Below are 10,813 nucleotides of genomic sequence, written 5' to 3' on the forward strand. Positions count from 1 at the left end.
TTTGGTCGGTAAAAATTCATTATATAATCTCCCGAAGGTTTTGACTACCGTACCACGCAAATATCCTCTGTTTTTGTTTTAAGCTGTTTTCTGCCAGAGTTGTCAAGGCCAGGCATCATGTCGTCCCCCTCCTTCAACAATGGTGACAACGATGCTTCGCTAATGAAGACAGAGCTGAAGAGAGAAGAACCCGGGGAGATCAACAAGGATGATGTGATCAAGAAGGCCATGGAGGACCAAGTTCCGACAGCAGAAGATGAAGACATCCTCCAACCTCATAACAATCTTCTTACCCCAACGGAGATTCAAGCTTTCAAGATGATTGAGTTAGCTCGCATACAAAATAAGTATCTCACGCGTGAAAATATTTTGTTGAAGGAGCATATCACCGCACTCAAGGGCATTATTCGCAAATTGGTGGATCTCATACGCTCGATGTGCGACTATCCATCATCACCACCATCTTCTTCACCAGCAAAGGAGAACTGAGTATCGGGTATGGGCACTCCCCTTGGCAACTGCCAAGCTTGGGGGAGGTGCCCCGGTATCGTATCACCACCACACTCCTATCTTTACCGTTTTTCTTAGTTCGATCCTTTTGGTAATATCTTGATCTAGTAGAATAAAGTTTTAGTATGATTTAGTTTTGAGTTTTGCTTTATGATCCTTCTATGTAATCGAGTCCGTGAGCTATATATAATAAAGATTTGTTTTGAGTCGAGGGCTTGATTATCTTGCTATGATCTTGAAGGAATAAAAGAAAGAATAAAAAGAAATAAAAGAGATCATATTGATCTTATGGAGAGTAATGACTTCACATATAAAGAGTATGATGAATAAAAGTTGTTGAGAGTTGACAAACATAGTTTTGGTCATCGTTGCAATTAATAGGAAGTAATAAAGAAAGAGAGGTTTTCACATATAAATATACTATCTTGGACATCTTTTATGATTGTGAGCACTCATTAAAGTATGACATGCTAAAGAGTTGATGTTGGACAAGGAAGACAACGTAATGGGTTATGTTTTCTTATATCCGAAATAAAGTATATTGTCATGGATCATCCAACAGGTTGAGCTTGCCTTTCCCCCTCATGCTAGCCAAATTCTTTGCACCAAGTAGAGATACTACTTGTGCTTCCGAATATCCTTAAACCCAGTTTTGCCATGAGAGTCCACCATATCTACTTATGGATTGAGTAAGATCCTTCAAGTAAGTCGTCATTGTTGCATGCAAATAAAAATTGCTCCCTAAATATGTATGATTTATTAGTGTGGAGAAAATAAGCTTTACACGATCTTGTGATATGGAAGTAATAAAAGCGACAGACTGCGTAATAAAGGTCCATATCACAAGTGGCAATATAAAGTGACGTTCTTTTGCATTAAAATTTCGTGCATCCAACCATAAAAGCACATAACAACCTCTGCTTCCCTCTGCGAAGGGCCTATCTTTTATTCTTGTCTTATACCTTATACAAGAGTCATGGTGATCTTCACCTTTCCTTTTTACATTTTATCCTTTGGCAAGCACCTTGTGTTGGAAAGATCCTGATATATATATATATATATATATATATATATATATATATATATATATCCAATTGGATGTAAGTTAGCATGAATTATTATTGTGGATATTACCCTTGAGGTAAAAGGTTGGGAGGCAACACTATAAGCCCCTATCTTTCTCTGTGTCCGATTAAAACTCCATAACCATAAGTATTGCGTGAGTGCTAGCAATTGTGAAAGACTAAATGATAGTTGAGTATGTGGACTTGCTGAAAAGCTCCTATATTGACTCTTTCCGATGTTATGATAAATTGCAATTGCTTCAATGACCGAGACCGAGATCATAGTTTGTTAGTTCTCAATGAAGTTTCTGATTCATACTTGACATTGTGAATAGATTATTACTTGAGCATAAGAAATTATATGACAATATCCATATATGTTGCTGTTATAAGAATGATCATGATGCCCTCATGTCCGTATTTTATTTTATCGATACCTCTATCTCTAAACATGTGGACATATTTATCGTTATCGGCTTCCGCTTGAGGACAAGCGAGGTCTAAGCTTGGGGGAGTTGATATGTCCATTTTGCATCATGCTTTTATATCGATATTTATTGCATTATGGGCTATTATTACACGTTATGTCACAATACTTATGCCTATTCTCTCTTATTTTACAAGGTTTACATGAAGAGGAAGAATGCCGGCAACTGGAATTCTGGGCTGGAAAAGGAGCAAATATTAGAGACCTATTCTTCACAACTCCAAAAGTCCTGAAACTCCACGGAAGTTATTTTTGGAATTAATAAAAAATACTGAGCGAAGAAAGTACCAGAGGGGGGCCACCCACCATCCACGAGGGTGGGGGGCGCGCCCCTGCCTCGTGGGCCCCCTGGCAGGCCTCCGGTGCCCATCTGCGTGATTATAAAGATGCTCTACAGGTATCTCCGAAGGTATTTGTTGAGTTGGCATAGATCAAGATTAGGATTTGTCACTCCGAGTGTCGGAGAGGTATCTCTGGCCCCTCTCAGTAATACACATCATAAGCTTGCAAGCAAACTACTAAGGAGTTAGTCACGAGGTGATGTATTATAGAATGAGTAAAGAGACTTGCCAGTAACGAGATTGAACTAGGTATGAAGATACCGACGATCAAATCTCGGGCAAGTAACATACAAATGGACAAAGGGAATTACGTATGTTGTCATAACGGTTCGACCGATAAAGATCTTCGTAGAATATGTAGGAGCCAATATGGATCTAGGTTCCGATATTGGTTATTGACCGGAGAGGTGTCTCGGTCATGTCTACATAGTTCTCGAACCCATAGGGTCCGCACGCTAAACGTTCGATGACGATATAGTATTATATGAGTTATTTGATTTGGTGACCGAATGTTTTTCGGAGTCTCGGATGAGATCACGGACATGATGAGGAGTCTCGAAATGTTCGAGAGGCAAAGATTGATATATAGGACGATAGTATTCGGACACCGGAAGTGTTTCGGGGGGTACCGGGTACTTATCGGGTCACCGGAAGGGGTTTCGGGCACCACCGACAAAAGATATGGGCCTTATGGGCCAAGAGGGGAAACGCACCAGCCACAAGGGGCTGGTGCACCCCCATATGGGCTGGCCTAAAGAGGAGAAGGAAAGGGGGAAGGGAAAGGAAAGTGTGGATTAGGATTCCCACTTCCTTCCCTCTACCCCCTCTTTCCTTCCCCCTCGGTTAAATATGGCAGGGGGCGCGGCTTGGGAGGGACTCCAAGTAGGATTCCTCCTACTTGGGCGCCTCCTATGGCTACTCCTCCCTCCCTCCCACCTATATATATGTGGGAGGGGGGCACTGTGACGCTCCCGATTTGACCGTACACTAATCATACACGCAAATGTGTACGATCAAGACCAAGGACTCACGGGAAGATATCGCAACACAACTCTAGACACAAATTAAAATAATACAAGCTTTATATTACAAGCCAGGGGCCTCAAAGGCTCGAATACAAATGCTCGAAGACACAAGAGTCAGCGGAAGCAATAATATCTGAGTACAGACATAAGTTAAACAAGTTGCCATAAGATGGCTAGCACAAACTGGGATACAGATCGAAAGAGGCGCAGGCCTCATGCCTGGGATCTCCTAAACTAATCCCGGTCATCGGCGGCGGCCTGTACGTAGTAGTAGGCACCTCCGGTGTAGTAGGAGTCGTCGTCGGTGGCGTCTGGCTCCTGGGCTCCAGCATCTGGTCGCAACAACCGGGTATAGAAAGGGAAAAAAAGGGGGGGAGCAAAGCAACCATGAGTACTCATCCAAAGTACTCGCAAGCAAGGATCTACACTACATATGCATTGGTATCGATGAAATGGGTAGTATCTGTGGACTGAACTGCAGAATGCCAGAATAAGAGGGGGATAGCTAGTCCTATCAAAGACTACGCTTCTGGCAGCCTCCATCTTGAAGCATATAGAAGAGAGTAGATGGTAAGTTCACCAAGTATCATCGTATAGCATAATCCTACCCGGCGATCCTCTCCTTGTCGCCCTGTGAGAGAGCGATCACCGGGTTGTATCTGGCACTTGAAAGCGTGTGTTTTATTAAGTATCCAGTTCTAGTTGTCATAAGCTCGAGGTACAACTCCGAGTCGTCCTTTTACCGAGGGACATGGCTATTTGAATAGATAAACTTCCCTACAGGGGTGCACCACATTGCCCAACACGCTCGATCCCTCTGGCCGGACGCACTTTCCTGGGTCATGCCCGGCCTCGGATGATCAACACGTCGCAGCCCCACCTAGACTCAACAGAGAGGTCAACACGCCAGTCTAAATCCTAAGTGCGCAAGGGTCTGGGACCATCGCCCATTGCACTCCTGCACGTTGCGAGGGCGGCCGGAAGCAGATCTAGCCCCCTTAATAGAAGCGTAGGCTTACGTCTAGTCCAACGCGTGCCGCTCCCTCGCTGACGTCAAAAGAGCTTCGGCTGATACCATGACGTCGAGTGCCCATAACTGTTCCTGCGTAGTTGGTTAGTGCGTATAGGCCAGTGGCCAGACTCAGATCAAATACCAAGATCTCGTTAAGAATTTTAATTGAAGTATCTACGGACACCGACCAGGGCCAGGCCCATCTCTCACCTAGGTGGTCTCAACCTGCCCTGCCACTCCGCCACAAAGATCCACGCAGAGGGCCGTCGGGACACAGGTCCTTTCAGCCCCCAATCCGTGAATCACTCACGGGTACTCTACGATCCGACCCGACTTTGGTCACCACATGTATCATATATATTATATATATATATATAAAATTAATATACCCGTGATCACCTCCCGAGTGATCATGGCCCGATAGTATAGCATGGCAGACGGACAAGAATGTAGGGCCACTAATGATAAACTAGCATCCTATACTAAGCATTTAGGATTGCAGGTAAAGGTAACAACAGTAGTAGCAAAGAGAGGCTATGCAACAGAATAGGATTAACCGAAAGAAGTAACATGCTAGACTACTCTAATGCAAGCAACACTAGCAGCAGTGGTGGTGGCCCAACAACAAGCAGCGGTGGCAGCTTCAGCGGCGGAAGTAGCTTGCAGCAACAGCAAGTGGCAGAGCAGCGATAGCGGCAGCAGCTTCAAGTAGCTGTTGGGGAACACAGTGATTTCAAAAAATTTCCTATGCACACGCAAGATCCATCTAGGTGATGCATAGAAATGAGATGGGAGAGTGTTGTCTACGTACCCTCGTAGACCGAAAGCGGAAGCGTTATGACAACGCGGTTGATGTAGTCGTACGTCTTCACGATCCGACCGATCCTAGTACCGAAAGTATGACACCTCCGCGATCTGCACACGTTCGGCTCGGTAATGTCCCATGAACTCTTGATCTAGTTGAGTGTTGAGGGATAGCTTCGTCAGCACGACGGCGTGATGAAGTTACCGACGCAGGGCTTCGCCTAAGCACTACAACGATATGACTGAGGTGGAAATCTGTGGAGGGGGGCACCACACATGGCTAAGCAATCAACTTGTGTGTCTATGGGGTGCCCCTCCCCCGTATATAAAGGAGTGGAGGAGGGGAGGGGCCGGCCCTCTCTATGGCGTGCCCTAGGGGAGTCCTACTCCCACCGGGAGTAGGATTCCCCCCTTTCCCTAGTTGGAGTAGGAGAGGAAGGAAGGAGGAGAGAGGGAGGAAGGAAAGGGGGCCGACCCCCCTCCCAATTCGGATTGGGCTGGGGGGGGGGGCGCCCCCTCCTAGGCCTCCTCCTCCTCTCTCCCACTAAGGCCCAATAAGGCCCATATACTCCCCTGGGGGTTCCGGTAACCCCCCGGTACTCCGGTAAATGCCCGAACTCACCCGGAACCCTTCCGATGTCCACACATAGCCATCCAATATATCGATCTTTATGTCTCGACCATTTCGAGACTCCTAGTCATCTCCGTGATCAAATCCGGGACTCCGAACAACCTTCGGTACATCAAAACAGTTAAACTCGCAATATCGATCGTCACCGAACATTAAGCGTGCGGACCCTATGGGTTCGAGAACTATGTAGACATGACCGAGACTCATCTCCGGTCAATAACCAATAGCGGAACCTGGATGCTCATATTGGTTCCTACATATTCTACAAAGATCTTTATCGGTCAAACCGCATAACAACATACGTTGTTCCCTTTGTCATCGGTATGTTACTTGCCCGAGATTCGATCGTCAGTATCTCAATACCTAGTTCAATCTCGTTATCGGCAAGTCTCTTTACTTATTCCGTAATGCATCTTCCCATAACTAACTCATTAGTCACATTGCTTGCAAGGCTTATAGTGATGTGCATTACCGAGAGGGCCCAGAGATACCTCTCCGATACTCGGAGTGACAAATCCTAATCTCGATCTATGCCAACTCAACAAACACCATCGGAGACACCTGTAGAGCATCTTTATAATCACCCAGTTACATTGTGACGTTTGATAGCACACTAAGTGTTCCTCTGGTATTCGGGAGTTGCATAATCTCATAGTCATAGGAACATGTATAAGTCATGAATAAAGCAACAACAATAAACTAAATGATCAAGTGCTAAGCTAACGTAATGGGTCATGTCAATCGCATCATTCTCTAATGATGTGATCCTGTTAATCAAATGACAACTCATTTCTATGGCTAGGAAACTTAACCATCTTTGATTCAACGAGCTAGTCAACCAGAGGCATACTAGTGACACTCTGTTTGTCTATGTATTCACACATGTACTAAGTTTCCGGTTAATACAATTCTAGCATGAATAATAAAAATTTATCATGATATAAGGAAATATAAACAACAACTTTATTATTGCCTCTAGGGCATATTTCCTTCAGTCTCCCACTTGCACTAGAGTCAATAATCTAGATTACACAGTAATGATTCTAACACCCATGGAGTCTTGGTGCTGACCATGTTTTGCTCGTGAGAGAGGCTTAGTTAACGGGTCTGCAACATTTAGATCCGTATGTACCTTGCAAATCTCTATGTCTCCCTCCTTGACTTGATCGCGGGTGGAATTGAAGCGTCTCTTGATGTGCTTGGTTCTCTTGTGAAATCTGGATTCCTTTGCTAAGGCAATTGCACCAGTATTGTCACAAAAGATTTTCATTGGACCCGATGCACTAGGTATGACACCTAGATCAGATATGAACTCCTTCATCCAGACTCCTTCATTTGCTGCTTCCGAAGCAGCTATGTACTCCGCTTCACACGTAGATCCCACCATGGCGCTTTGCTTAGAACTGCACCAACTTACAGCTCCACCGTTCAATATAAATACATATCCGGTCTGTGACTTAGAGTCATCCGGATCAGTGTCAAAGCTTGCATCGATGTAACCATTTACGGCGAGCTCTTTGTCACCTCCATAAACGAGAAACATATCCTTAGTCCTTTTCAGGTATTTCAGGATGTTCTTGACCGCTGTCCAGTGATCCACTCCTGGATTACTTTGGTACCTCCCTGCTAAACTAATAGCAAGGCACACATCAGGTCTGGTACACAACATTGCATACATGATAGAACCTATGGCTGAAGCATAGGGAATGACTTTCATTTTCTCTCTATCTTCTGCAGTGGTCGGGCATTGAGTCTGACTCAACTTCACACCTTGTAACACAGGCAAGAACCCTTTCTTTGCTTGATCCATTTTGAAGTTCTTCAAAACTTTATCAAGGTATGTGCTTTGTGAAAGTCCAATTAAGCGTCTTGATCTATCTCTATAGATCTTGATGCCTAATATATAAGCAGCTTCACCGAGGTCTTTCATTGAAAAACTTTTATTCAAGTACCCTTTTATGCTATCCAGAAATTCTATATCATTTCCAATCAACAATATGTCATCCACATATAATATTAGAAATGCTACAGAGCTCCCACTCACTTTCTTGTAAATACAGGCTTCTCCAAAAGTCTGTATAAAACCATATGCTTTGATCACACTATCAAAACGTTTATTCCAACTCCGAGATGCTTGCACCAGTCCATAAATGGATCGCTGGAGCTTGCACACTTTGTTAGCATCCTTTGGATTGATAAAACCTTTAGGTTGCATCATATACAACTCTTCTTCCAGAAATCCATTCAGGAATGTAGTCTTTACATCCATTTGCCAAATTTCATAATCATAAAATGCAGCAATTGCTAACATGATTCAGACGGACTTAAGCATCGCTACGGGTGAGAAGGTCTCATCTTAGTCAATTCCTTGAACTTGTTAGAAACCTTTCGCAATAAGTCGAGCTTTGTAGATAGTAACATTACCGTCATCGTCAGTCTTCTTCTTGAAGATCCATTTATTCTCGATGGCTTGCCGATCATCGGGCAAGTCAACCAAAGTCCACACTTTGTTCTCATACATGGATCCTATCTCAGATTTCATGGCCTCAAGCCATTTCGTGGAATCTGGGCTCATCATCGCTTCCTCATAGTTCTTAGGTTCGTCATGGTCAAGTAACATGACCTCCAGAACTGGATTACCATACCACTCTGGTGCGGATCTTACTCTGGTTGACCTAAGAGGTTCGGTGGTAACTTGATCTGAAGTTATATGATCATCATCATTAGCTTCCTCACTAATTGGTGTAGGACTCACAGGAACTGATTTCTGTGATGAACTACTTTCCAATAAGGGAGCAGGTACAGTTACCTCATCAAGTTCTACTTTCCTTCCACTCACTTCTTTCGAGAGAAACTCCTTCTCTAGAAAGGATTCATTCTTAGCAACGAATGTCTTGTCTTCGGATCTATGATAGAAGGTGTACCCAACAGTCTCCTTTGGGTATCCTATGAAGACACATTTCTTAGATTTGGGTTTGAGCTTATCTAGTTGAAGCTTTTTCACATAAGCATCGCAGCCCCAAACTTTAATAAACGACAACTTGGGTTTCTTGCCAAACCACAATTCATAAGGTGTCGTCTCAACGGATTTAGACGGTGCCCTATTTAACGTGAATGCAACTGTGTCTAAAGCATAACCCCAAAACGATAGCGGTAAATCAGTAAGAGACATCATAGATCGTACCATATCTAGTAAAGTATGATTACGACGTTCGGACACACCATTACGCTGTGGTGTTCCGGGTGGCGTGAGTTGCGAAACTATTCCGCATTGTTTCAAATGAAGACCAAACTCGTAACTCAAATATTCTCCTCCACGATCAGATCGTAGAAACTTTATTTTCTTGTTACGATGATTTTCCACTTCACTCTGAAATTCTTTGAACTTTTCAAATGTTTCAGACTTATGTTTCATCAAGTAGATATACCGATATCTGCTCAAATCATCTGTGAAGGTCAGAAAATAACGATACCCGCCGCGAGCCTCAATGTTCATTGGACCACATACATCAGTATGTATGATTTCCAATAAATCTGTTGCTCAGTCCATTGTTCCGGAGAACGGAGTTTTAGTCATCTTGCCCATGAGGCATGGTTCGCAACTACCAAGTGATTCATAATCAAGTGATTCCAAAAGTCCATCAGAATGGAGTTTCTTCATGCGCTTTACATCAATATGACCTAAACGGCAGTGCCACAAATAAGTTGCACTATCATTATCAACTCTGCATCTTTTGGCTTCAATATTATGAATATGTGTGTCACTACTATCGAGATTCAACAAAAATAGACCACTCTTCAAGGGTGCATGACCATAAAAGATATTACTCATATAAATAGAACAACCATTATTCTCTGATTTAAATGAATAACCGTCTCGCATCAAACAAGATCCAGATATAATGTTCATCCTTAACGCTGGCACCAAATAACAATTATTCAGGTCTAAAACTAATCCTGAAGGTAGATGTAGAGGTAGCCTGCCGACGGCGATCACATCGACTTTGGAACCATTTCCCACGCGCATCGTCACCTCGTCCTTAGCCAATCTTCGCTTAATCCGTAGTCCCTGTTTCGAGTTGTGAATATCAGCAACAAAACCAGTATCAAATACCCAGGCACTACTATGAGCATTAGTAAGGTACACATCAATAACATGTATATCACATATACCTTTGTTCACCTTGCCATCTGATAACCCACAAGTATAGGGGATCGCAACAGTTTTCGAGGGTAGAGTATTCAACCCAAATTTATTGATTCGACACAAGGGGAGCCAAAGAATATTCTCAAGTATTAGCAGTTGAGTTGTCAATTCAACCACACCTGGATAAATTAGTATCTGCAGCAAAGTATTTAGTAGCAAAGTAATATGATAGTAGTGGCAACGGTAACAAAAGTAACGGTAGCAAAAGTAATATTTTTGGGTTTTAAAGTGATTGTAACAGTAGCAACGGAAAAGTAAATAAGCGAAGAACAATATATGAAAAGCTCGTAGGCATTGGATCGGTGATGGAGAATTATGCCGGATACGGTTCATCATGTAACAATCGTAACATAGGGTGACACAGAACTAGCTCCAATTCATCAATGTAATGTAGGCATGTATTCCGAATATAGTCATATGCGCTTATGGAAAAGAACTTGCATGACATCTTTTGTCCTACCCTCCCGTGGCAGCGGGGTCCTAATGGAAACTAAGGGATATTAAGGCCTCCTTTTAATAGAGTACCAGAACAAAGCATTAGCACCTAGTGAATACATGAACTCCTCAAACTATGGTCATCACCGGGAGTGGTCCCGATTATTGTCACTTCGGGGTTGCCAGATCATAACACATAGTAGGTGACTATAGACTTGCAAGATAGTGTTGGGGAACGTAGCAGAAATTCAAAATTTTCTACGCATCACCAAGATCAATCTATGGAATAACTAGCAA

The sequence above is a fragment of the Aegilops tauschii genome, chromosome 6 (assembly GCF_002575655.3).
Source record: "Aegilops tauschii subsp. strangulata cultivar AL8/78 chromosome 6, Aet v6.0, whole genome shotgun sequence".
In the NCBI taxonomy this organism is placed as follows: domain Eukaryota; kingdom Viridiplantae; phylum Streptophyta; class Magnoliopsida; order Poales; family Poaceae; genus Aegilops; species Aegilops tauschii.